Raw genomic sequence first — 27,043 nt, 5'->3', positions numbered from 1 at the left:
TTTCCTCCAACCCAATATTTCATTAAAATGCTGTTACAAAGATTAGCTGAGGTTTTATATAATAATCTGATTTAAAAATTCTTCAAAAGTTCTTAAATGGTAGTTCTGCAAAAATGCAGTTCAGTCAGTCACAAAATATGTATTAAGTAAAGAGTCTGGAATTTTAAAATAATTTCCAAGAGGATAACAAAGTGAGTTAAAAATTAATAGGCAAATCCAAATAAAAGTAACAAGCAAAATCAGTGTAATTATTTGAGAATCCTGGAAAAGAACACATCAAAATATGATTTAACTTTATTTTTGTTTTAAATTTCCTATATACTTACTAAATTAAAGCAAAGTTATCATAGAACTCAGACACAACATGCTTGAATGCCCTGTTGTAGATCAATGGCAGTCTAATGAAGATATTTTTAGCATGACTCAATACTGCACAGGACAGAGATTAAAATAAACTGGGAAGAAAAACAAAAGTAGAGATCTGAGACAATGTTAAGGGAACTCCTAAATCCACACTATTATATACAGAGTACCTATTTATTAAAAATGCAAGAATTTTAATATTTTTCACTAGTTTTCAGGAAGTGATTAAAACAGCAATAGCTCCTGAAGAGGCTCACAGACAGAAGCCTGGACAGCTATTTAGACACCTCAAATAAATACAGATGCAAACAAAAAATTACAGTATAAACAATTAGCAAAACATGTGGACTAAATGCTTACAGATGTAGCCAGAAGCTTTCTGACTACTGGAATGATTAACGCCAGGAATATGTAGAAGACTTTAAAAATACAGTCACAGTTAGTTGAGGTTTTTTTTACGGTACCCTCTAGGTTAAGCTTGTGCTAAAGCTATTATATAATCAGACTGATTAAAAATGCTAAACATTATTTACAAAACTTAAATGAAATAAACCCTCTAGATTTGAGTTCTGAAAGACTGGTAACAGCTGGGAAGACCAACTGGAACTGAAACAAAACTGGTTAGACAAGAGCAAATGGGCTTATATGGAGCTTAATTAAAAAAAAAAAAAAAAAGCAGCATAAAATTCCAAGACCAGTGAAAAACTTGCTAAAACCAACCTACAGCCTGCATTAGTTTAGTTTACCAAGAAAACAGAATAGCTTAAAGTAAGAGGAAAGTTACTGGAAGTGTGACCAGTCTCAGAAAGGACACTGCCAAAAAAACCCCAGAAAGACAGAAAGGCTATCAAACGACAAGCATCAAGAAACCTACTAGGGAAAGATTTGATCAAATATGGCAGGTCCCAAAAGAAAGCAGTTAAAGATTCAGCTGCTTAATCCAGTTATAAAGAAAGATGAGCAGATGGATGGAAATGAAAAAAAGATACCCTCAAGAATAACACAGGATCTCAAAAATCTCTTAGGATGTTTCTATTTTTACATTGTCACCTGTGATTGTTTGCAGACAAAGAGGAGACAGAGGCAACAGAAATCAGGAGATGTGAGTTAGACTCAAGACCTAAGATAGAGCCATTTAATTTATCAAATTGATTAGCACAAAAGAACTATTCTAAATAGAGCTGATTTATTTCCAAAGAAGTCTAAGGTTACTGTTCTGAACCATGGCTTGCAGATGGTTACAGACACTGATTTCTTTCTCTATTGCTTCACCTCAAATTGCTGTAGGGTGCTTGTTCTTTTATTTTTTTTCTTTTTCTGTGTAGTTTTACCTTACTGCTGAATGAGTTGTTATTATTATCACTTAAAAACAGTTGTGGTTGCCATAGCATGCAGATCCCTCTGGCTGGTCAGCCTCAGTAATGAAACACCACCTTTTTAGATAATCTGTAGATGATCATCTAGTCCACTGGTACACAGATTGAACACAACAGACACAAACAATCTCTTTCTCTCTGTATTAATATAGGCATATTCATATACAAATAATAACCAGATCCTAACCATGAGATTGTCTTCTTTTGAGAATTAATTTTAATATATTTAAAGCTATAATTGCACTTTGCTGGAAAGAAAGTAGATGAAGATCCAAACCCAACAGTGACTTCCCTGTGCAGGATTAGGAATCTACTCATGGATCTCCCTGTCTATGCAGCTAACAGCCCATCCTGAAATGTCTAAATATTTTAAATCATATACAAAACAATATCAAGATTTTTTCAAGGGCAGGTAGCTAATTATCAGCCCTTTTCTCTTCAGCAAAACACCACAAAGCAGTAAGTATCTACATTAATCAGTGATTACAGAGAGATCCTACAGGCCTTTACTTCTTAGCTCAGTACTTAAACATGTCTTGTAAGACTGAGATAGCACCTCTTAGCATAAAAACAAGTAATCATGTTACTTAGTTCTTGTGTTAAGAGCAAACCTTTCAGCTGAAGGTTCAGTGACAGCATGTAAGAAACTTGCCAGCTCAGTAGTTTTTAATAATTCCAACTTGTCTCAAGTAATTTGGCCAAACATACAAATCAAACAACACGCCGACCTGACAATTACGAAGTCACAATCTTATTGGAGGAATCTAATGGAAACAGACACAGGAATCTACCACCATTTCGTATGAATGGTGCGAGTGGAAATGGTTTGAAAAACTGAGCTCATCAGTAAGGTAGTAAGACAATCAACATTTATCCCTGAAAACCACAATCTTTTGAAACTATAAGAAAGAGCATTTGTAGGTACTCCCATCTTTCAATCTATTCTGGAGATGTATTTTTGAGTATAGTTTTGGAGTGACTCTTTCAGAAAGCCATTACACAATTACATATCAAAAGGAGTACAACAAAAATTTACAAGACAATGCAATGCTCTTACCCCCATCCCCAAGTTGCAAAATTACTGCTTGCAACCATGGTAACAAAAAGGAGATGCAGAATGCCAGTTCTTCAGGCACTGAAGTCACTACTTTACACTCCAAAATCCTAAGGCACCAGCATGCTGGCAAGGACCAAAATACACACGAGCCAGAACAAGCGTGTGAAATGCTCATTCTCAATATAACCGGCCATGTTTCACAGTCTTAACAGATTAACATATATATGCCAGGGGAGAAAACAGAAGGACTTACTGTTCATTTGTGCAAAAGCATAGAATTCACAGACAGCTCGATATGGGGAAAGGTTAAGGGCTAGCTAAAGCACTTGCTGATGACAAAGGGTAAGAAGAATCAAGGTGGGATTAGATCACTGGGTCACCAGGGGACAAAGGTGGGCACGATATGTATCAGCCTGGATTCTCACCCAGGATAAAGAGGCATTGCCCTCTTGCTATTATTTAAAGTTCTGGAAATTTACATGGAAAGACTGTAAAGGAAGAGACTGACTCAGGAGGAAGAAATTCAAGATTAACTCTGGAATTTATAAACTACTTGCCCTACCTGGCCCATTGACAGAAGACAGTAACAGTGATTGGGAATTGAGAAAATGGAGAAAAGCTCTTATATTCTAAAGCTAATCTGATCTCAAATGTGAGAACCTTGGATGCCATGGGTAGAAAGAGAAGGGTAGCTGACTGAAATGTTTCTTCATTGTATGAGATGATGAGATAACCCTGGCTGTTGTTGCCCACAAAAGAAGAGTGCAGGTCAGCAGGAACACCTTTAGCTCTCATAGGGGTTCTTCCCTTTTTCAGTTATTCTAGGATAGTTGGGGTGTTTCAATTTATGGTCAGTATCAACAAAGAAATAAATCTCACAGAACACGGCCAAAATTCGATACAGTTGAAGAAGGTAAGTACTGAGGCTGCTATCAAGACAGACTCCTCTTGGCTTGCCTGAACCAGCTTCTTTCATGGCAGCTTTTGGCCAACAGGCATCAGATGTAATCCTGGATGCTACCCTTCATTTTGTATGCTTTGCTGGAAGAAAGATGTTCTGAGAAGCCTTCATTCAGCTGCCTTGATCCCTGCTCTATCCCTCAAATTTGAAAGGGAGCAAAAATTTGACCATGGCCACACACAGAAATGAAAGAAGCAGCCTCTAAGGAAGAAGCAAAGTTGAAGACAAAACACATTTCTATATTTACCTAGAAAATTTCCCAGTCAGATCATCACCATAACCTTTGTAGAAACTGTAGAGGTGTAGTAACTCATGGCTTGTAGTATCAGAAGCCTGTCAGTCTGCTCTTTCTCAGCATGCTTGACTCCAGATTTGTTTCTGAATGCTAGTTATTACGACTCTGTCAAGCCTGACCTATGTCTGCGATGACACAACACCTTTTGATCAGTAAAAGTGAGTACTTCCTCAGATGACCAAAAATCAGATATAGTAGCAAAATACAAATTCTTCTTTATTGTATAAAACAGAGTGCCCCGAAGCTCAACAGCTGAGAAAGAAAATATCTAATTTTAGGTACAATAAGTGGTTCTCTTGAGCCTCCTGAAAAAGTGCAGTCCACAAGTACCTGCTATACACACTTACAGACTATCAGACCAAATAGAGATCCAAATACGAAGCTCAGCATTAGACTTGAGCTATGTCAATTTTCTGACAAGTTCTGGAAGACCTGGAGGGCAAAAATCAACAAGCTGATTACACTGAGCAGCTTACATATTATTTTGACCTGCAACACACCTTGCAATATCTTTTGTGACCTTTTTTCATTTCTCTAGAAATTAATCCATACAGCAGGTGAAGGACATTTAACTGTTTCAGAACTTTGAGTATGAGAATCCTGGGTGAGTGTTTTCTGTATGGTGGGAAAGCCTGCAACACTGCCACCCTTCCTTCCACCGATTTTCCAGAGGCTACCTCAAGAACAGGCCACAAAGCAGGGCAGTCCCTTATGCCTCCTTTTATTTCTTCTTTCTTGTTGTGCAGAGATGTGAGGAAGGGTGGCCACACTGGACCCATCCCTGGAAAAAGGGAAATAATCCATAGCTGGTACATTTTTTACTCATTTAAGGCTGACACTTTAGCTTTGCCAATGTGTTTTGTCAGGATTACAGATACAGCTGGCTACAACTGACTATTCTTTCAATTTCCCAGAGATGTCTAGAGCAGACTAGGCAGTAACCAAGATCTGGCATTGCTGTGGGTCACAATCTGTCATATCATCACAAACTGAAATTAACTGTGGCTGACATTAATAAAAGTGGCTGGAAATTAAGTAACTGAATAATGTACAATACCCATTGATGGCGATAACCATCACCAAACAGCTGGTACTTTATAAAGCAGCCATCTATAAATATCACTGTGCACTGAAGTCCTTAGATTGGTCCTCCTTCTGCAACAAAAGATTACACTGCAGAAGCAGATTAAGGGTGCTCCTCTACTAGCATTTTAGTTCAGATCAAGAGTACATTTTTGAAGAAAATTCTCCATGCTTTGGTTCACATCAGGTGCAGCCACGGAGTGTACAAACTGACTTCCTTTCAGATGAATCTGAAGTGGAAGATGTGCCACCCACCACTAATAAGCAAGCACTCAATCTGCAGGACCAGATTAAAGTTTATCTGAAGTAACACCCTTTGCCCCTGAAATGTGTGCAGTATGGACGCTGCACACGTGGTCTTCAGCACCAACTTTTCAATCCCTAGGTTCCCTGCTACTGCAACGCATGACCCAGTAATGTACATAGAGTATCAGGTGATCTGGCTCCTAGTCTGCTATCTGGACCAACATAACTGGGGCAAAGCTACAGCTGAATCTTTAGTGACTGCAATGCTCAGGAGTATCCGGGATAACATAAAACTTGAGGTTAAAAGAAGGATCACTGGAAAGGCCTAATTCAACACTACTGGGTTTCATGGTAATAAACTACATGAAATCCCTGATTTTACTCCTATGTAATTAGGAGCATCAGAAACTTGTACAGCATTAAATTACTGATATTCTAGCATAAGTTGTTACTGATTTTAGCCATTTCTAAAGACAGGTGTTGACATGTATGCTGTTTGGTAACAGCATTGAGCAGTTTCCCCAACAGTACAGAAGGAAAATAAACAAATCAACAATAACTACCAAACAAGGCATTCTCCCAACTTTTGTGCATTTCTGTGGGGAAAATATTTATCAAGTTTTGCTAGAGTTACAAACAAAGAAAAATATTCCAGAGACACTGTTGACCTTCTAGCACAGAACACTGTTGAATTCACTTTCTGTGCTTGTTTTCCTTCCAAAAGAGAGAACCAGGCTCCTCTTGTTTCATTGAACTTTATGTGACATTTCTCTTGCATTCTCCTTTTTGTTAATCAGAGATGTTAGAAAGATGTTACATGTGATTTTATTGACTCCCATATGTTATTGCTACAAGGAAACTACATAAGGAAAGTGAGGCCTCATAGTGACAGCAGGTAAAAATCCCCCAAAGACCTCAACACTGACTAGAAAAGTAAAGACTTCAGGATGGCAGACTTAAGATAAACACTAATTTCAGATCTTGGGTCAAGTTCTGTATTCATGTCTCAAATGTAAAACCAGCAACATGAATTGAATTGTGCAGGAGGTGAGTATATGTGAAGTTTACTTGTATATAGTGCCACACAGACATTCATTCCTGAAAAAAAAAAAAAATAAAAAAAGAGGGAAATTGCCATCTTGTGTTTTTCATGTCAGACAGAAAGCAGCGCAAAACAGAAAAGGAGAATTATGTTGGATGGGAGTCAAAGGGAATATACTTCACAAACCTACCCATGGTAATAAAGGGCCCAACTATAACCCCCCATACTGCAAGCTGCAGCAATTCACACAGTGTACCACCATTCACTCCTTCACCACAAGGTTTTGATCTCTTTTATGGAAACGCAGTCAGTGATCCAAGGGTGCATTCTCACCAGTCAGACTTGCCTTGATATGAGCTTCAAGTTTGCTGTATGCAGCAGACTGCTCATCCTTTCCTTTCCTTTCCTTTCCTTTCCTTTCCTTTCCTTTCCTTTCCTTTCCTTTCCTTTCCTTTCCTTTCCTTTCCTTTCCTTTCCTTTCCTTTCCTTTCCTTTCCTTTCCTTTCCTTTCCTTTCCTTTCCTTTCCTTTCCTTTCCTTTCCTTCACGTACTTTGCCCTACAACATGCTCTTTTAGCAGGATAGATGGGAGCAAGGGAGAAGCTTGTCAAATACCTGTTGCTCCTTTCCTTCTCCTGTTTCGAGGCTTCTCTGTCCTTCATCTCCTTTAGCACAGGGCAACATCTGGATGCAGGACTTAAACATTTTTCCACTGAATAAAATGTATTAGGAAAGAATCAAATGTTGAGATTTACTGGTCAAGTGATCAGCTCTTCCTCTCAGCCTAATGCTCTACAGTACTTGTGAAGCTTGGAGTTTTAAAAGGGCAGGAGTTTTAGAAAGCTCCTGAGAGCTAAAATTGATGTTTATTTCTTCTTGGATAAAAATACTTCTACGCATCTGAGCCTGCTCCAGATCTTATGCTCCTTAAGTCACTTAAAGAACCCTAGTACATATATTGAAGTTACCAAGTGTTGCGCCTTTTCCTCCCTCCCAACCCTCTCCCCTTTAATAGTGTATACATACAATGTATACCCAAGACATAAAATCTGGCATACAAATCCAATGTGCATATAAAAGAAAATCATAACCTAATGGGAGAGGAAAAATATATAAAGAAATTAAGCTATTCTGTTTCTATGTACTGTGACTTCCAGTCTTGAAATACAGCTTCTACAGAGATGTGCCACTCAACTGCTACTTGAGTAAGTATGGCAACTCTTAAATGTAGCCCTTAGAACATTGTTTTTCTCCACATATGCTTTATTTTTGCCTAGAAAGCCCAGCATCTGAAGAACTCCCCTTATGCACACTGAACAAAGTAATTTCCACCTCAGCTTCTATTACAGTTCAAGCTGAACATTTGGCTTTGAGTCAGCTGTGTGTCCTGAAATAGTACACAAACTGAGGATGAACAAAGTCATTGAGAATATTCTGGCATCACTTCCTTGCTCTTGCTGTGACCAGAGCTTCAAGGGCTTTCTTTTATTATTACCATTTTTTAAACAAGTATGTTGCTGCCTTCTGAGCCTGAGTAGTGCCTTGATTGATAGAAAGCAACCTGGAGCTCCCAGCTAGACTTCCTCAGTCTGTCCCGCGACTGATTTATGTTTGCTTTACATGTGGGATGCCACAACACCCACTAAAGGTTGACTTAAATTAAAGCCCTAACGTTTGCCTCTACAGCCGTTTTCTATGGCCCCAAACAGGTACCGACACAGACACCTGATAATCTGTGTGCTGCAAGACCCCCCAGCAGCCTCCTGCTGTTGTCACAGCAACCCACAACAGACTCCATAGACACAGCACGGAGGAAAAAAAAAAAAGAGAAAAAGAGAAATCCGTCAGGTTTTTAGTAAATTACACTCGTAAGTACCAAGCGCCAGGAGGTTTCTGCTCCCCGTACGCATCGTACCTCTCTATTTTTGCCTTGCATCTTGTGGCCTCACTGGAAAAGGAAGCCAGACAGATGAGCTTCATCAAGGACTCAGCCTTCTCTGCCCTCGGGGAGGGAGGCTGCCTCCTCCTTTCTCCCGACGAGGCGGGAGCGCACCTGCGGGGAGACAGTACCCGCAGGACGCCGCCACCCGCGCCCTGCGGAGCCGCTGGCTGCCAGCCCGACACGGCCTCGCACACGCAGCCGCGGAGGGTGCGCCCCCAAGTCGGAGCACGATCGCGCCAGGGCGACGCGGGACCTACCCGGGAGGGCGGGATGCCCGGCAGGCGGCCGCCGGGGTGCACGCAGCGAGCCTGGCCTCCGGCCCCGGTGGGACGGGAGCGGGGTGGCAGCCGCCGCCGCGCCCCTTTCCCGGGGCTCCTTACGGCGGCGGGGCAGCGCCAGGAGCCAGCCGGACTTGGGAGGGAGGCTGCATGCCCCCGGCGATACTCTGCCCGCCCGGCCCCGCGGCGCTGATGGGGCGGCAGGGCGGCAGCAGGGCCGGCAGGAGCCGCGCGCATTGTGACGTCTGCAGCCCCACGTTCTATTTTTAGCGCGCCGATTGGATTTCATTCATGAAACCGGGGCCGCGCGTAAAGGAACGGCGGCTAGAGCCGCGCCCTCCGCCTCCGCCCAGCCCGGCCCGTCTGCCGGCAGCGGCGGGGAAGCGAGAGGGGGGCAGCTCAGAGGCGCGCCCGCCTTCTCTATCCCGGTAATAGCGGACTGGGGGGGCTTTCTGCCACGGCCTCGCACGGGAAAAGGTCGGACACGAACAGGGTGAAGAATGAGTACCTCCCCACTCGCATATATCTACAGTCTATAAATGATGTGTTTGCATAAACAGTGCAAAGTCCTGAAGGCCTCCCTGGATAATCCCCTATATTGGGTACACAGTTTTTTAGTGCAGGTACTGCACTAAAGTGCAAGTACTGTGTTTCAAAATTGCTTCTCTCCATTTTCACTAATATTTGAAGCCTTCATGTTAAACAAACATGCACAACTGAACCACACCCCCTTCTCTTAAACTGACAATCTATCTAGGCTTGGAGTTTTCCAAACAGTGAAAATGGTTCAAGGCCCTGCATGTAAGTGGGGAAAGCACACACAATTCAGACCAGGCTCCCTGCTGTGACACTGCTTTGCGGTTCTTCTATTTACCACTTGACATCAGCAAAAATGTAATAACCAGTAAGGGGGCATGGGCACAACTCCTGCAGCTAAGGGAACTTTTTTTTACTTCACTGTGACTGCTTACAGCAGCCTGGACCCATAGACTGCAGTCTTGTAGCAGTAACAGAGTAATTTAAAAAAAAAAATAAATGTTGCAAAATAATTTAAAAAACACCACTTCCAATCACAGTTAACACTACCAATAACAGGTTAACCACATCCAACTGCATTTGGTTATAGTCAATTACGTACAGTTTTCAAATGCCCAGAAGCCAAACTTACATTAAACACATCACACTGCAACAATGTTCAATTGAGTTCAATGTATCAGAAACTGAAACAATGTTCACTCGGGCAACTGCCTGCAATCAAACAAATTTCAAATTGATAATTACAAAAGTAACAAAAAAAGAGTCAACAAATTTAAAATTTATAGCATCGTTACCTTCAATTTTTTTAAGTTTTAAGCTCTACATGAACTATTTTTTCTCCAGAAGTGAAGGCTAACATTTTTCATTCTATGCAAGAACAGCCATCCCTGTGTATTCAATTTTTTTTGGGACATGCAACTTTTAGGAAAACAATAAGGCCCAGGTTCATCCCACCTAATTCAGGGGGCTGAGCAAAATAGAGTGAAATAAAGGGTATTCCTGTTACTTGACTGCTTCAGTAGGGCAAATCTTAATTCTAAATACTTAATAATACTTCTTAATACAGAACACACCTAGACTATCACTGCTGCAGAGTGAATGTTATTGTCAGAACAGGTAAGTTAGTTAGCATCCTCTGGGAGAAAACCGAGACAAAGCAACCAAACTTGCTCTGATATTGACTCAAGAAGCATTGAATTGCAATAAATCACCCAGACCAAACCAAAACAAACACTCAGCCTTTTAGATATGCTTGCAAGCTTGTTGCAGAGCTTGCCTACAGCAATAAAAGAAGAGCGCAGGAGGAAAGGAGAAAGTGTTATTTTTAGTACACAGTACTAAAACTACACAGCACAACAGTAAATTTAGCAGAATACAGCAATAACAAAGAATAAACAGGTGGTTAAAATGGAAAAAAAGAAACAGTACATTGCTTTTGATGAGGATAAAGGTCTCAAATTTCTCTCTGTATTTTTTGTTTCGTTTTGCTTTGTTTTCTGTTTCATCAAAGGGTACCCAGAGCCTGAAGGCTTCTGCAGCTGTGGAAACAGCTACATGCTACTATGTAGTTTCCATTTTAATTACCCTCTACAGCAACTTTTACCATTCAGCGCTTTCCCACCACGAATGTATAACTTAGATAATTTAGAATGCATCTTTTTCAGCAAAGTATAAAATAAACCCCCAGAACAGCTAGAAGCAATCTGTTCTCTAGGACATAGCTCTGTTGAATCATATTTACCTTTTCCAATACTTTTAAACAAACAGTTGAGTTTTGATCATAAAATTGAGTGACACAAATAAGAAGCGGCTGGAATGCATCTCTAATAGGGTGTACAGCAACTGACAGTTTCTAGGCTTTGGTACAAGAAAGCACAGTAATAATTCACAAGTATTCCCACTGACTTTGCATAATCATTAAAAATATACGAGTGGTAAAGCTTTACCCAATTAGATGTTTAAGTATTCCAGGTAGCCAACTTGGATTTTCCTTTATTTGTTTTCAGGGGAAAAATACAGCTAGAGGGAAAGGGAGAAAGAAAGAAGTTCCATCTTTGCAAGCAATCCTAAAGGACATGGCATTGGACAGCAACTAGCATTCAACTACAGTCTGCTTCTGCCAAGGCCATACAGACTTCTAAAGCACGACTATGGGCTGCCAAGTGTGCTCCATCATTACACCTCCATTATGTGCTTTTAACACTATCACAGAATTTAAGAGTAACTGGATTAAAAATAATAAAATACTAAATTAAAAATGCATTCACATCCATTGAGCATTCTACTTACTTGGAATTATTTTAATATTGCTAAATCAGAAAATGCATTTTGAAGTGCCAATGTAAATGTATATTCCTGTATGCTACAACATCTTATTTGTTACTCTGGGGCTAAATTAACCTTTTGTTTTTGAGAATATATTTCTCAGACAATTAAAAAATATCAGGACAGAACATAAATTGTGCATAAACCATAACTGAATTAACAAATAACCTTTCTACTCCTGGATCTGGAGAGTTAAACTTCAGAGGCTGATCCAACATGCAGTGTTAGCAAAAGTCCTTAGGGAGCTTTCTACCAGCTCAGAAATGCAGGAGCTCAGTGCCCTCAGGCCCTTCCACCCTCTGCACTCCTTTGACACCAGAGAAAGACTCAGGAGCAGACAGCTTGAAAAAATACCACCCCAGGATAACAGGAGGTGCAGGAAGAGTGGAATACAAGTACTTACTTCACATCTTTGTCAAAATTCTTCTGGAAGAGGAAGAAATGGACAACCTGTGCTTCTTACAACCTCATCATAACCTAAGTGTGCTGTAATTGCATAAGAATAATAGTCTAAGCATGGTTAAGTCTGGGGTTTAGGTTTTGTAGTAGAGTATACCAGTCTTCAGAGAAAGTCTGCATCCCAGACCCATCCAGATTTGTGGCCATGTGGAAGCAAGGGGCTCTTCTCTGTATTGGAGGTTTAGGCAGGATCTACCACAGATGCCTGCTTAAAAAGAAAAATAAAAAAAAAATCCAGTGATGTTGGCCCTTGCTCCCTCTTAGAGGATTCACTGAAGCTTTAATTCAGGGCAACTGAGTTTATTTCCCCTCTGTTTTAAGTAGCAACACCCAAGCCTGAACACAGTTTCCTAACAAGTTATACACACTGACAACAGTCATCATGGACAGGTACAGGACTGGGCTTGAGTGTGCACTCAGAGAGGGTGGATCTGATGCTGGAGAGACCATCTTGCACAGTTGAAAAATGAACTCAATAGTACAGGACAAACTAGAATTTCTCTGTCTCCCTTATCCCTGAATGCAGGGGACCTTCATTTTAGAAAATTTAAGAGCATGCTGAGATTAAAAGACATAGTGGAAAAAAAGTTTAAATGCACCAGAAATTAAGCAAAACAAAGTAAGTTAAATTATCTTGTATGGCCTCCATGTTGCATATGGCAATCTCACAGAAACATAAGGTGCTCTCTACAGACCATGAAACCCACTTTCAACAATACAAAAAAACAGGAATAAATGATGTACAACCAAAATCAGGAAATGTGGTGCTTGAGTTGTGGAATTCACCCTCTACCCATTGTATGTGACACATGTAGTCTCAGCCAACTGGCAGCATGTGAATCAAAAATATCAGAATTACCTAGCTCCTGTCACTGAAGCCTCCCCACAAGTAGGCTTAGAAGCTTTAATTATGTGGACAGATAAAAATCATTTCAAACTACTTCTGTAATGGATTAAGATATATTTAATTAGATTTTATCCATTAAAAAATCATAAAGAGAATAAATGCCTTGAAACAACTATGTAAATGAATATTCTACACACATTGAAGAAAAATTCAAGTAATTCCCTGTCAATACAATTTTTGTATTAGTGGGTTTGCATTCAGAACTCTAATGTTCTCATGCCAAGTGCTTATGCATTCACAACTAGCTTTCTTTCCAAAACTATTACATATTGTACACAGTCCTTCTTTCTCTTTGGTGTAATAAGGACAGAGTGCCAATTTTTGACATAAGGTGCTTCTATTTAGTGATGTCAACATCTATTCTCAGCCAACTGTACAAAATGATTAGGTCACTTGCATCCCTTTTCATACCATCACACACAATTGTCTCAGTTCTCAGAGATGGAGACACATAATGTATACAATGATATCTTCATTGTGTGTGTGCACTAGCCACTAACTACTTTGCATTTATTTCTTAAGGGTTTTTTTCAGTTATTCATTGAATGGTAAATACAGTGCAAGAACATCACCTAAGAAGCCTGCAGTGCCCCAGATTTTATTAAAGCATTCCATGAATGATATATAGCACCAGTTGTTTGCCTTATGCACTGTATTTCCACATTCTTTTTCATTAGCAGAGGGTTATAAAATGCTTAGTATATACATACATTTTAAACTGGGTAAACCAGAAAGGGAATATCTAGAGAAGGAAAATGCTAGTAATTATAATTTTGCATAAAAAGTATATACCTACCACTTGTTCAGAGGGCTATATCTCTGCAATGCTTTAGTTTTTAGTCTAATCATATGTAAAGTGTTGGCTTTTGCTTTTTCTCGCTTTCATATTTAAACTGTTAATTATAAGATACTGCTCTCCTCACCTCACCCCCCAACAGAATCACAATTTAGATGGGAAGGGGCCTCTGGAGGTCATCTAGTCCAACCTCCTTCTCCTCAATGCACAGCTAGCTTGAAAGCTTGATCAGGTCAAGGATGCTAAGCCAAGTCTCCAACCTGCTTGTTCCATTGCTTAGCCACTCACTATGACAAAGTTTTTCTTTACACCCAGTGAGAATTTACCTTGCTGCTACTTGTGACTGTTGCCTTTTGTCCTTTTGTTGTGCAACTGTGAGAACAGTCTGGTCTCCCCTATAACCCTTATTAGATACCTGAGATAGTAATTAGATGCCCTCTTAGTCTTCTCTTCTCCAGGCCAGATAAACAGCTCCCTCATTCGCTCTGTGTACATCTTGTGTTTCAGTCCCCTAACCGTATTAATGACCCTTCACCGAACTCTGCAGTTGGTCGATCTCTTCAGTACTGTGAAGGCTGAAATTCGGCACAGTACTTCAGATGCAGACTCACAAGTACTGAATAGAGAGGGTAATAATGACTGCCATTGACCTCACTACACTTGTCCTAAGGTAGCCCAGCACATGGTTAGTCTTTGCTGCTGGAAGGGTGCTCCACTGAGTTAGTATGTCTCAGCCTGTTCACTTCTGCTGTCTGAGTCTCTCTTGTGAAACCTTACAAAACTCTATTATTGCCTTTGCTACTGCACTTCTCTTTCTACAAGCTGTATAATCTGGTCTTAAAAGAGAGTGGATTCATTTGAATAGTCCAGGCTGCAAAGTTAGGTGTACCAGAATAGAAATAAACAGAGTAAAATTTTGGCTTAATATGAAGAACAGCAAGAGAAACAGCTGACAGATTATATAAGAGTCTCCCAAGGGAACAAGTGACAGAGTTATGGCTTGCTGCATTCACAACCTAGAGAGGATAAGGCTGTATTAAGAATTTGTTATGCAGCACATTTTTGTATTAAACATGTAATTCTTTAAAATGGTAACAAATTTGCAACAGCTTGTATTTGCTCTATTCTATTCTAGATCCTCAGAACTACAAAATAAGTAAGAAACACTTAATCAGCCTTTAAAAATAATTCTAAACAGAAACTAAATGGGAGGAAGTGACTAGTAAGAGGATTTCTTCTCGAATGTGTATCATTTTGCTGTTTGGCAAGGAAATGCAAGTGGAAGTGATTGCATCAAAGTGCTATAAGACTTCTCCCCAACTATCCAAATGATGTCTGCTTTATCAACTATTTCCAGTATTAAAGGTATTTTCTAAGGTACAGGAGATTCATCTTCAAAATCAATGGTTTGCTCTATAGGGCAATCTACTGAAGTGCTATAAAGCTCATTAACCAAAATTAAGGGTAATGTTATGCTTAATCCAGCAGTGAAAGTTTGACTAATACAAGAAGAATTATTCTAATTTCTTGACAATTCTATCACTAAGTACTGCCCCTGATCTCAGACTGGGACACACCAGAAATACATTTTGAGCCCAGAATAACTCTTTATTGCCCTATCACAGATCAACATTCACACATACATATGAAATGTATGTGAATGTATGAATGTATGTGAATGTATGAAATCCCAGAAGCAAATCCTCACATTGAAGAACTCATTTCATGTCTGTACCATGTTACCCAATTATCTCACCTGTAGTGCTGTCATCCTCATAACTGTTAATAATTTCTTAAAATATTTCTGCTATCTAATCAGACATTAATGGAATGGAAAGAATTTTTTTGTGGAATGAAATGAGAGTCATAGCAAAGTCAGCTGGGGAAGATTTTCTGTCTGTTTGACCTTCTGGCTAGCTGTCAGTCTCCATCTCTTTTCTATGTAGATGAGTCAAAAAGAACTTCTGAGTTTCAAAGAGACAGTGATACCTTGGAACCCCTTTGAACTACAAGAGGAGTTTTTCAATGGCGATCACAGTCTTCGCTTCTCACTCTTGATCTGAGCTACTGAGTTTTAAAAGCCATATATAAATGGATCAGCTCTCATTCTTTCAAGCATTATAAATGCCCTCCCTGCTTTTTGAGTCTTATAAAAATCACCCAATGTATTAAAAGCCTAGTAGCTTTATATGTAGAAGGATACAAAATGTAGACCAAATTTTAGAAGCTGAAATATTGGTCAAAGAGTGCATAAATTCTACAGGAGCAATAACACAAATAGAGACATACCATTACTGCTCTGAGTCACTTATACTGGTGCTGTAAAAAGATCACAAGTCTCGAACATAGATTTCTAATTACAAGAACTGGAAGATGTATGGTACGGGTAGTGAGGGGAAGAGAAGCAAAGTGTATTTTCTCTCCTTTTTCACAGTCACCAAAAACTAGTATCATTGGTCTCTGACTCAATGCATATATACAGGAACAGCAGCCAACAGACATATTCTGATCCTTATAGGGTGCCAAACCATCAGAGCAGGATTAAATAGTAGAATCAAGGGCAGCTTAATCTCACCATCATTAATCTTTGAGAAACAGCCTTATTAACTACAACTTACTCTTCTACACCTCTGTCCCATAGTTAGCTAGACAGGAAAGTAAAAGACCCCAATTATGGTTTAAGAGCTTGATAGAAATCCTACTGAAACTGCTGGGGAAAAGCTTCCATTGACTCCTCTGGGCTTCAATTCAGGTGATAACTCAAGAAGAAAAGTCCGCAGAATTAGCTGCAACATGCTTGTCTTTCTTAGAAAGATGAAGACATGTAACTTAAAGTAGCTGAAACAAAGCACTGAAACAAAGCAGCACTGAATGAAACACCTATCACTTTAATACTTTTTCCACTAGGTTGTTTAAAGAAAGTACTGGTTTGGATTACAATCCTCCCCTGCCTAAGGTTGCAGTACAATTCTTCGTTTATTTTGAACAGTGTGATTCTGCACTGTAGCAACACTGTGGCTTCAACTATTAAAAATCTAAACTAAAAGTCTGAAAATTCTGTTATATTCTGCGCATTCTCTAATTTTGAACTGTATATTTTTTGAAAGAGAAAGCTTTACCAGGAAGGTAAGTTCTTGTGCCTCTTACAAGCATTTACACTAATTTAATGACATAATTTAGTTACACTAGAACAGATAAGCTTGCAAAGAGTGCACTTTTGCAACACAAACTTAAATTCTGTGGGTTAGACTGGATTATATCACCAAAAGAGCTCTACTGTCCAAACACTGCTCATTTATTTTAGTGGTTTACTTCAGCATGTCCAGGCAAATCTAGTACCACTTCGTTTCCCCACTGAGCCAAGGCCTTAGAGCATATGCAGAAATAACATTACCACGGTTGGTTCTGATGGATATCTTTCTGCCACTGAAACACATTCTATAAATTCTAGCAAAAGAGTGTAGCTGGAGGATAACAGTAATTGCAGAAATTGCACAAGTGATGAATGTGCACAAGTGATCCATACTAACAAATGCACACAAGTGATTCCAAGTCTAAGAAGTGTGGAATGAAAATAGTTTTCATGTTTCACTGCAGACAGTTTGGTAAGACTTTCCTAAAATATGTTTATTATAAATAGTTACCAAAAATGATTCTGCCACTATTCACAAATCATGAAAGCACATATGTCTTGCACATATTTACAGTTCTTATAGATGGCGTGGGACATACTACCTCCAGGACCTGTCTAAGTATCACTGTTACAGGTTTGAAACACACATTAGGCAAAAGACATGGGAGTAAAGAGTTGAACCTACTATGTATACTGTGTTATTTCGAAAGTATGGAGAAAAAAGACATCCCTTTCCAATTACACATACACAAACAGATAACTGCAGCATTTAAATATTTTTGGAGCAGATTTACCATAACTAAAACCAAACTAGAACCACCAGGAGTGGTTCTGAATTTAATCAGGCATTCAGGGAGCTTTAACAAAATCAAAAGTATCCCAGTGCCTTGAAATTTCTCATGCATTCATTGCTTGGAATTCATATTGCCAAAGCATCACGAACTCTACTAACAATTTTTTTTTCCTTTTCAGTAAAGTAGCAAAGTATGTAGCTTTTTATTTTTAAAGAACTTTTCACAGTCTTTTCTGACTCAAGCAAGAGTCCTTTTCCTGGGTAAGGGTAGATGAGAAGAACTACGAAAATATTAATCCTATTTGCTCCCATACATCTTGGTAATAGTCCTAGAGCAGGGTGCATTTTGTAGCATAATAGAAGCTTCAAGTGAACTGAATGCCTCCCCCAACTCGTCTCTGAAATACTTTTTCACAAAAAAGTATGACTTGTTTACAGAAGCAACTGCCTACAAAATTTTGTCAAACTATATGCTACAGAAGAGCAACATTTCTCCACCACTCCAATTTAAAATAGGCAAACAGCACTTATTTTTATATTAGGTTTCTAGCTGAAATTCAAAACTATAGCTAAAATACTACTGTATTACTATTGTAAGAGAAATGCTGAGAGTTCCTTTATTATAGTGCTCCCAGGAGGAACCACTGTTGCAAACACACAAAGAAGGGAGGCCTGAAAGAATGAAGTTCACCCCTGGAGAAATTCCAACAGAGACCATTGTGCCAAGAAAAGACTGACCCACACATACTTCCTTAGAAGACTGGTGAGTACTTTTTTGCAATGTTTGTCTTTATTTAGTGACCAATAATCTACATATACACCTAAGCACATATGAGAGTCAAAAACATGTATCTGAAATAGAAGAGCTGAATTTAAGGAGTTCAAGTGTTTGGCAATAGCCATTAATCAAGAACTGAAACATGGATAGTCATAAGTGCTACGACATATATATGTGTGTCAGGTGTAAATAGTACCTGTTGCTCAAGACAGTTATTGGAATATCTGAGCAGTAGGAGCCTGTGTAGAAGTACCTTTCATCACTGACGAAGTGGTGAAAACAAGTAAGTATCTGAAGTTCAGGTACTGTTACTATACTAAATATGTTTATTGTTCCAAGTCCTCATCTTGAGGATGCTAGGCCCTTGCTACCAGAAGTGTGAAACACAGGTAATTCCAGCTGGCAAGAGGATGCTGTTGGGGATAGCACTGCTTTTATGTCACAGTTTGGATTTCACGTGGTAGGTACCTTCTTGCTTTAGGTCACTGAATTAATGGACATTTCAGAACTGCACCGTTTCTTTCTTCATTTCCCACCTAACAACAACAGAATTGTTTCCTGATTCTGCATAGATTGTTAGAACCATTTATTCTCCTTCATCAAAAGCACAAAAACCCCCATAATGAAATTTGAAATGTGCTTAGTACAGGATTTCAACAGTCTTTGAGAGACAGTGCTAGAGATCATAATTAATTACAAAGATTAAAAGCAACAAACAACAACACTGCCCCTTCCTCCAACACCAACCACAGACATACTGCAGTGCCCCAACTTCTTAATCTCTAGTCACAAGCAATAATAAAGAACTAGCTCAGACAGTTTTAAATTTTAAAATTTGGTCTGCTACATTTAATTCTACTGAAGGTTGCTGCTTCACACACACACACATCTCTCTGATGGTTTTGCACAGTCCAGAGCTTTGTTTTTACCTATCTAAATTGTCAGCTAAATTAATTTGCCAGACTCCACACTTTAGCGCTAACATACATGCACCTATTTTATTCCACTGAGTGTGGAGAAAGTAATTTCTGAGAGAGCAGTAACTTTTTTAACCAAGAGCTAAATTAACTATTACTCATCTCATAATGCCTCAAGCGACATAAAAGCCCATAAGCAAGTAAGCTGTGACTAGGATATTAAAGAGCAAATAACACCTCTACAAGGACATGCCTTCCACAGATGTAGCATTTTCTGACTGAAGCACATGACAAAATGTAAATTAACTTTTGCCCTGGCCTGCAGATTTGTTCTGTTCAAGAAGTGAGACCCAGTCACAGAAGCAAGAGAAACTAGTGTGGAAACAGTGAGTTTCCAAGAATGTCATTCTGTGCCTTAACTATTTAAGCTATGCATGTTACTCAGAAATTCATTTAAATACAGAAAATAAGGCTAGGAAGTGAGACTTGACATTGGAATCAAAGGTGAAGAGAGATATTTGGGTTCTTAGGTGTGCCATTTGCCTTAGTAAGTACTTTGTGATGCTGAGATCACTCTCGGTACGTATTAAATAATTAATAGCATCATTGTCCTCGTCTTGGCTAGGATACAGTTAGTTTTCTTCCTAGTAGCTAGTACAGTGCTGCATTTTTGGATTTAGTATGAGAATAATGTCCATAACACATCGATGTCTTAGCTGTTTCTAAGTAGTGCTTACTCTGATAAAAGATTTCTCAGTCTCGCATGCTCTGCCAGTGAGGAGGGGTACATGAAGGCGGTTGTGAATTACTTCTTTTTAACTTGGGTTTTATTACTCCTTCTCTTTTTGTTGTCTCCCTTTTCAATACTATTATAATATTCTTATCTTTTATTTCAGTTATTAAACTGTTTTCACAATTTAAACAGATTTTACCTTTCCTCCACCTCTAATTCCCATCTCACTGGGAGGGGAATGGGTGAACAATCAGCTGCATGGCATTTAGTTGCCAGTTAGGGTTAAACTGTGACAATCAGAACTTGCATACATGTAATATTATATACTGGCTTTCAGGAACTGCATTACCTATAAAATGACTTCTCTTTTTGTTCATAAAGTATATATTTGTCTTTGATGATGTGCTGGATGAGGCTCATTAAATTACTAATGTAACTATTAAAGCTATTAAATTATAAATTTTGAGGGATCAATTCAAAGCACATTGAGATAAGCATAAATCCAAAGTAAACCAAGTGCCTGTTCACTTCAATGATCTTCCTATGAGGCTCTGAATTTCAAAATGTCTTTTTCCTGACAGCATTAACCCCTTCTTTGTATGGCCTTCCCTGGCCAAAACACTGAAGTAATTATTTCTAGGGCTCACAAAACATTCTGTTTGGTAGTACATAATGATGGGGGGGGGAATGCCTGGTTTGTGTTTACTTTGGGAGCCCAGGGGAGAGATTGCTCCCTAAGCTTCCTGACGAGATGCTTATTTTTATTCACATTGTCACTGTGTTTTCCCATGAACAAATATTTATACTTCAGAGGAAATGTTTCGGTAACATGTATGAGTCAGGATAAGCAACACGTTCACTTCCCTTTATTATGTGAAAGCAATTTTGCTTACATGAGGAAGTAAATAAATAGATTTCCTAGAGATGCCTGGGAAGGGTCATTCTTGCAGCAGAGCAGTCTTGAAAATATTGGCAGCATGTCACTGCATTAGATAACCTGTAGAGGTTTCATTTGTAGTTGCAAGAACTGAACACTTCAGAGATTTATTGTTTCCTTTGTTCAGAGAGGCAGACCATTACTGTACAATCGTGTCTTAATTAAAATATTTTCCTGTCTGACGAAGTTTAGTAGCATGTTATGATCTTATCTGCATTATAATAATGTACATTTAGTACATATGGAAAGATATAAATCTACCTTTTGTTAATGATAATGAACATATAACAAACTGTGAAGGCCAATGGGTAAAAACAACCCAATTTTATTGACTACTCCAAAATTTGAGCACATAGCTTCATATAGAGGTCATAGACAACCTGAATTTTCCTGTGATCCTAAATTAAGGATATTTATTTTGTTTTACTAACTTACATGCTTACTGTATGTGAAGATCTGAGTGTGGGACTTGGCAAAAGCATTATTAATATGCATCTGTAATTCAGGCTGGCAACAGCCCCACCTTTTTCCTAGGCTGCACAGAGCAGGAACAGAGAAACCTGCCTGGTAGCATGGAAGAGTACCTGCGTATTTTTGGTGCAAACTCTTTATTTATCCCAGGATCTCACTCATTTCCTGCACCTTCAGTCAGCCTGCATAAGTATTCACTCTTGAAAATTAGACTTCACAGTTTACATTTCTTTGATGCCTTGAAGAAAAGCTTGACAGTGGGTCAAAAGCTACTATGTGCAGAATCCACCCATTACACTAGCTCTGCAATAATGCAGATCATTTACACATGTTTTTATCTACTGGAATATCAGAACAAGTCTGACTAATCCTGTAAGTGAAAGGATTAATTCTAGGACTTCTCAGTTAAGACTTTCAGTACAAATTTCTACAAGTCACAAATGCTATATTTTAAAACACCTGACGAGAAGCTGCTGAACAGAACAGCAGCAGTGACAGACAATGCTAAGTGAAATTAGCCAGTTTTATTAATTTTTTTAAATTTCTCCCTAAGAATACTTACCTCAGAGGAGAAAATAATGTTCATATCCATTTTTAACAGCGTGATCAAAAGCAGAAGTCTATTAAAGGTATTTCCTGTCTTTCTCTTACTGCGGCACTCCTGAAAGGGAAAGGAGAAAAAAAAAAAAGAATAAAAAAAAAAAAGAAGAGAAAGAATAAGCCTTAGTGTTTTCAACCTAAAATTATAATACATGAAATAGTAAAGACATTTCTTATGATCCATTTTATACTGGAAAACAGGCCTCTCAACAAAACAACCTTTCAAAGTTTCAAACAGGTTAATTGAATATCTGCATCTTCACCCCAATGCCATGAAGAAATCATGGCTAGATAGATGAGCTTTTTAGCATAACTGGAGATGGACACAGCTCTGTCAGATAGACTTTTTTCTTGAATAATTTTCCTCTGGATTTAGGGAAAAAAAAAAAATACAACACCTTTCATGTCAGAACCAAACACTGCTTATCACAGTTAACCAGTTCTTCATAGATTAGCTTAAAGACCCTAAAGAGGGTTTTGTTTTTTTTTTCCCACAAGACTTTAAAAGATAAGCTACCAGCCTGATGACGTGTGAACTGGGACTTCTGTGTTGCTTTCACCTTTAGTCACAAATGAAATTAATCATACAAATGAATCATTTGGTTTGGTAAATGTCTCCATTACTGTGGCTTGGTTTCCATCCAGGAGCAAGGCTGAGGTTTTCCAAGAGCCTAAGGTGAGAGCAACATTGATTTCACCTCAGATGCTGCTCTAAATGCAACACTCAATGATACAAGTAGCTTTCAGAGGCTTCAGGCAATCTTGAAAAGCAGACATGAAAGGCAGATTCTCCGCTGAAGAGGCTGGAGACCTCTTAGGCTTAGCTTTTCTAGGCATTTCTTCCTCCTTAACAGCAACATTTAGGAGTTGAATTTACAATTCACGTTAGTTTCTCACAGAAATTCCCATCTTCTGTAGATACTCTTCACAAGACAATAGTGAGGGCAAACAGGAAAACGAACTAACACCTCATTCCATCTTTGTGGAATAGGCAAGCCACTGGAATTGACACTAGAGCTAGAGGCATGATATTTACAGCCATTTAGATCTGCCTCCCTTCCCTGGAAGCAGCGTTGCTACTTATCCATAAGCATTCTAGTGGCCAAAACCATATTTGCCTTCCTCAGCTGGCATGTTTCATGCAGCTATGACTGTCAAGAATCTTCTCACCATCTTTTCTATTGTGTTCACCCTGACTTTCTGAAGGCAGGCCCTTAAAGTCTCCACACATACCTCCCTTTGTGAGCCCTACAAATAACAGCCTTATCCCACAGTGAAACAAAACCCCAGATAATGAATTAAATAGTGGCATTAGCACACACAGGGCTCTCAAACTATTTAATACCTATTTATGTGATAGTTTACCATTTATGACAGTTCATTCATTCCCTCAATACTGATGGCAGATCAGAAGTTACTTACAACTTCTTTCAAAAAAAAAAACAAAAAACAAAACCAAAACAAAACAAAAACCCACAACCCAACCAAAACCCAAAACCAAAAAAAAGGGAGATCTGGTTTATCTGATCATAAACCTCAGAGATTTCTCTGTTTTTATTACACTGAGACATTTCACATTTCAAGCAGCCTTTCTGTGCTTTGCTCTCATTAAAATCTACAGAAATAGCCTCCCCAGATACATTGAAATCCTTCTTACTCTGAAACAGACATGCAAAGCCCTTCTACCAGCTTATTCATAATTCTTATTCAGAAGCCATTAATTATTTACATTATTGTTCTCTTAAAGGCCACACTGTGACTCTCCTGCTTGCTGAGACTTTAATTGTTATGCTGTAAAGTCAGACCAGTTGTTGGAAGAGTGTAAACAGATAGAAATGTAGTTAAACCTGATTTTCACCATTACTAAAGCATAAGCCAAAAGTCCCACTTCACAGAAAAAAAAGAACACGTTTCTGGCTTCCAACCCCATGACCCTCAATCTTACTTCTGCTTTCTGGGTTTGAAGATAATTGGGACCACAAAAGAAAGGTTCTAATATTAATTAGCATTGTGCTGCCTGATTACAACTCCAAATTATAAATATCTTCCCTACCATGGTAATGGAAAATCTTTTATTTCTGTGATGAAGATCTGCACTCAGAAGAATACAGCAGCTAAACCTTACATGCAACTTCCTTTCCTGAGTCTTGAGTTCACAGCTGAAAAGAGAGCTGGCTTTATGTGACTCTTACCCTGAGTGCCTGCACCAGAGAGCATCAATTACCTCTGCAATTGCACTGCAATTACCTCTCTCTCCCATCTGCTCCTCACTCAGGCAGGCATTACATGAACTAATGCTCACTATGGTGTTGTCTGTAGGACCTGCAGTAAGGTCACCATAAGCTGAGGGAAAATAAAGTCAGGAACAAGGAGTAATTCAGTGAGGGGTGTATTGATATGGTCTTATTCTCCAAGGTGAAGAACTGCCTTTAAACAGGCAGGAAGAAGAGGAGCAGGTGGTTGTTCCCGCAGGTTGACAGCTGATACAACTGCAGTGCAAGGCAGGCCCAAGTCTCCCAAGAAGACAAGCACATGCAGAACACCGGGCTCCCTGGATGGCTCCTTTGTGCCAGTGCACAACCAGTCATGTATGATCTGGCCTAGAAGCTTCTGCTATGGACATGTAATTCTGCTAACACAATGACACTAGAGAAAACTCACGGAAAACAGCCCAATTTTCTCCTCAAATCCACTCCAGTTTCATCTCTGGCTTGTTCAGTAGCCGAAGTTGATTCAGTCTTTTTTTCTCACCCAGTTTTAAGATTATTACCGAACTAACAATATTGAAGAATTTTACCCTCTCAACCTGCTTAAGAGCTTCCTTTTACTTGCCTATCATCTCTGCTTCATGTTTCTGTAACATCATACATTTACAGTACATCTGCCCAAATCTCTTCAACAAACTTAGAGGGATTAGGTGGAAGAAAAGTAACTGCTTATAAGCATAATGTTTCTGCTTTGCTTAATATGGCCTTCTTTCAAGATTTTGCTTTTAAAAGTTCAAATATTGAAAGAATTTCAAGTAAAAGAAAGCAGAACCTTAGTCCACTGTTGTAATCTTTACTATGACACACCTCATTTGCTGTACATTACATGGTTGAACAGACAGTAGAAATTTTGCTTCCCATTGACACCTAACCCAACATTTCCTCTTAACAGATTTTCAAACCTTTAATATGCCGGAATCTATAGTAAATGCAGGTGTTTTGCCCTTCCTACTTCAGTTTAGGCAAGTGTGCTTTTTCTGGGGTGTTCCTTAGCGATAGATGATTTTTTTCCCGCATTGATTACATAGACAGAAGTAACTAATGACATATGATGCAAATACTTTCATTTAACTAAGTACAAATGATGGCATTTGGTAAGAAGTTGTCAATCAGGTTCTAAAAGAAGACTGAATACCATGATTACCACTAAACCCTACCTTAGGAGCTCCCACAATGATTCAGTTCTAACAGCTGCTAAACAAAAGTATATGTACTAAAGCTCTAATTTCCTATGCTCTCTTCTCTGAAGGGAAGGGTCTTACCCTTTTATGATTCCTGAGACCTGCTAAATTGCTGGGCTGGATATGGTGCATTGCTTCCCCCCCAAGAGGTTCTCAACAGCTGTAAGGAACAGAAGGGGCTCTCTTAACTTCATCCTGCTAGGCTTTTTGGAGATATATGATTCTTCATAACCAGCTCCTCTTGTATCTGGTTCTCTGCATGCATTTGCACTCTGTACTGATTGCAAATTTCATTCATGTAATGCAGAGCCCCATTAATAATTTAAGATTAAAATGGAACCCAAGGGCAGGAATATTCCATTTTTGCTCATGCAATAGATGTTACTTAGCTTGTACGTCAACTCAAGTTATCTTTGGGCATGCTACATTAATTTGGTAAATTGCTTTTCAAACAAAGTACATTTAGAAAGAGCCTGGAGAATCTATATGAGAGGTAACTTTAATTTTTAGGGCAAATGTGTCAGATCAATATCTAGAAAGTAAAATACAAACAGATTTTAGTTTTTTGCCCATTGTGTTTTCAGAAAGAGAGGGCAAACAGAATAAATAGTATAAAGAAGCCCTCTGCACAAACAAGTAAAAGTCGTATCAGCTGTAGCGATAAATACCGCAGCACACTACTTAACAACGTCTTCAACGACAGAATAAATAAATCTAACGGTATTTAACAACTCGATAGCGTTGCAGCAGGACCGCCTGCACACCCAAGGGAACGGTCAGCATTCTTAGTCTTACCGGGGAAGGGTGCGGGACACCAGGTCAGGCCAGGCAGGTGCCGGGTCCCGCCCAGAGGCAGGACGCAGCCCCGCTTAGTGCTCCGGAGCAGCCGGGGCTCCTGTCAAGACCTGCCCTCTCAGAGGGGTGGCGGCAGCCGGCTCACCCCAGCCCTCTGGACAGCGCTGTCACGAGCCCCGCAGTACCTCGGCCTCCCGCCGGGCTCCTTTCTCCACGGCAGCTGTCAGCGACTCCCGCGCCGGCAGCTTCCCGCGTTGCTCGGATCCAGCGGAGCTTGCCACCCCGGCCGGCCCCACCCCGAACACGCTGGGTCACCCGCGTCCGGCACGGCAAGCGCCCCAGGAGACTCGGGCAGCGCCTGGCAGCGCTCTTCCTCTTTGCTCCACCGGGACCGCGAGTCTCACCTGAGCGCGGAGCGGGACCTGCTGAGAACAAGGGTAGAAGTGCCAGCCGCCGCGCGCGGCGCTCTGCCAAGCACAGCTCGCCTCCTCAGCGGTGCGGTGCGGTGCGGTGCGGTGCGGTGCTGTGCTGTGCTGTGCTGTGCTCTACTATACTGCACTGCACTGCCCTGTACAGCCGACCGGCCTGGCCCGGCCCGCCCTGCCCTGCCCTCTCTTGTGCTGTCTTCCCCTGCCCCGGCCCGCCCCGCCCGGCCGGCGGGGAGCGAGAGAGGCCGGCTCACCTCGAGCAGCCAACCAGCCCCCCGGGGCGGGTTGCGCCGGGCTGTCACGTGAGCGCGCTCGAGCACGCGGTGCCGTTAGAGCCGTTACAG

General features: G+C 40.0%; 1 protein-coding gene across 2 annotated transcripts in view; it reads right to left on the bottom strand.

Moving 5' to 3' along the window:
- Positions 1–26,555, bottom strand: part of RHOBTB1 (Rho related BTB domain containing 1) — a 53,781-nt gene extending 27,226 nt beyond the window's left edge. Inside the window, exons 1-2 of one of the 2 annotated variants that reach the window (XM_061448984.1) lie at positions 26,272–26,555; positions 21,991–22,089 (exon numbers count right to left, since the gene is read on the bottom strand). The gene's annotated coding sequence lies outside the window, so the exon portion shown is untranslated. Of the gene's footprint in view, positions 1–8,621; positions 8,831–21,990; positions 22,090–26,271 lie in introns of those variants that run through there. The other variant, XM_061448991.1, reaches the window with a different exon arrangement.
- Positions 26,556–27,043: the final 488 nt, after the last annotated feature.

Source organism: Pezoporus flaviventris, unplaced genomic scaffold (assembly GCF_033815535.1).
Source record: "Pezoporus flaviventris isolate CSIRO_AGI_PZ_B2104156 unplaced genomic scaffold, CSIRO_AGI_Pfla_v1 ptg000001l, whole genome shotgun sequence".
Taxonomy (NCBI): domain Eukaryota; kingdom Metazoa; phylum Chordata; class Aves; order Psittaciformes; family Psittacidae; genus Pezoporus; species Pezoporus flaviventris.
Note: the sequence above shows the minus strand (reverse complement) of the source record. Positions and strands in the feature narration are given on the sequence as shown.